The sequence below is a fragment of the Boleophthalmus pectinirostris genome, unplaced genomic scaffold (assembly GCF_026225935.1).
Source record: "Boleophthalmus pectinirostris isolate CB_2022bp ecotype Guang Dong unplaced genomic scaffold, ASM2622593v1 HiC_scaffold_12, whole genome shotgun sequence".
NCBI classification, from domain to species: Eukaryota; Metazoa; Chordata; class Actinopteri; order Gobiiformes; family Gobiidae; genus Boleophthalmus; species Boleophthalmus pectinirostris.
Window position 1 is genome coordinate 21,795,925 of NW_026571018.1, and position 1,925 is coordinate 21,797,849.

General features: G+C 37.7%; 1 pseudogene; it reads left to right on the forward strand.

The window, feature by feature from the left end:
• The first annotated feature begins 943 nt into the window (after positions 1-943).
• Positions 944-1,061, forward strand: LOC129407561 (5S ribosomal RNA; annotated as a pseudogene).
• The last annotated feature ends 864 nt before the right edge of the window (positions 1,062-1,925 follow it).

Consider the following 1,925-nt stretch of genomic DNA (forward strand, 5'->3'; position numbering starts at 1 on the left):
CGCTGGTGCACAGGAAGTGGCGCTCACTTGACCAAACACAAGCCGTACAGGACTGAGGGAATAAAAGCAGCCATACATCAGTCTAAAGGTTATCCATCAGCCTGACTGCCCGTCTGAGCCAGTGCTGGTTTGGTCTAGGCCTACAGCCTCAGGGGATTGCACAGTCGGATTGTCACTGTTTAGATGCAGATTTGACATTATAAGGACTTGGGTACAAGACTGGTCTTTTTGGTGAACAAAAACAGGAGATATTTGGATAATTATAGTGTTTGTATGCTAAGTAATGCTTTGTATTTGTGGGTTTCAGCATCTTATTATATGCAACATTTTAAGAACTTTTTCCTATTCAAAAGACACATGTTTTTAATTATTAATTACTATGGCAAAAGTCTCAACTTTTCATAATTTTGGATTGCATCTGTTGTAGTGGAGGGAGGAAAGAAGGGGCTGCACAGGCTGGTGATATTATATTCTGGAACTTTATCACATATGGTTTCTGTATCTGTTTTACTAGAGTTCTAAAGTGGGTAGGTCTCAGGTACATTTACTTGAGTAACTTTTAAAGTAATTTTAGTTTTCAGAGTACTTTTCTAGCAGAACAGCAGTATTTTATTCCTACTTGAATAATATTTAGTTTACTAAATCAAAACATTTGGAGTTTGACACAAAGAAGAATTTACTGAAATTTAAAGGGGAAAATAGAATAAGAAAATTCTCATTTATAGATTCTCCTCTTGATTTTGGACTAGTCCAACTTGTGTTGGTGACAGCATCTCCTGTGGTAAGACTTTAACGGCAGAGAAGAAGCTGTAGGGAGCATCAGGTCCTCAGAGGGAGAGAAGGATTTCATGTCCAGAACACTCTGCTCCACAGACTGAGAATAGGACTTCAGTTCCAAAACACTGGATAATGGTTATGTTTCATAGGCATTAAACTGTACCACACCTAAGGCCATGCCAGCTTGGCTAAGCCTGATCCTGTCAGATCTCAGAAGCTAAGCAGGGCTGGGCCTGGTTAGTACTTGGCTGGGAGACCACTGGGAATTCCAGGTGCCACAGTGGGGTCAGTGGGGCCCGATGGCACAGACTGGCAGCCTTGCTTCCGTCAGTCTGCCCCAGGGCAGCTGGGCTACAATAGTAGCTTACCACCACTGGGTATGAAATGAATAATCCTCTGTAAAGCATCTCTAAGTGTCCAAAAAACGCTATATAAAACTAATGCATTATTATTATTATTGTTATCATTATTATCATCATTATTATTATTATTATTAAGGCTTACCATGGTTATTATATGTACTCAGTTTATTTTCAGCCATACTTCCCAGTACAGTATGTGTAACAACACACAAAGACCAGCTGATTAAAGCTGCATGCAGTGTTAAAGGCCCTGTGACAGATACATCCTTGTGTTCAAAACGTCATTGTACAAAATAATGGAAAATTATGATAGAGCTGGGCAATATGGCCAAAAAATGTTATCTAAATTTTTTTGCACACATTGAATGATTATGAGTTTTATCAAAGTCAGAGAAGGGACTGCTCATCTTTCAAACGACAGAAGCTCTTTATATTTTCCTTCTAGTCATATACTATTATTTAAGAAATTGTAAACCACCTTTGTATAAATATCTAATTGTAATTGCAAAATATCACTGCTTTGCAGTTGCTACCTAATTAGATATTACCTGACATGTTGAAAAACAGGAAAGCAAGAAATTACAGCCACATTATAATATATTTTTGCATGTGTGTGTTAGCCTACTATCATTATCTTCCAAAATTGGTATATAATAGCACATTGAAGTTTCATAATCACTCACACTGACTTGTTCCTTCTTCATCAAACAAAGACACACTAAGCTAACTTTCTTTCTCTTAAGTTCTATTTTCCATCAGTTAAGTGCCTGTTATTTTCCTCAGAAT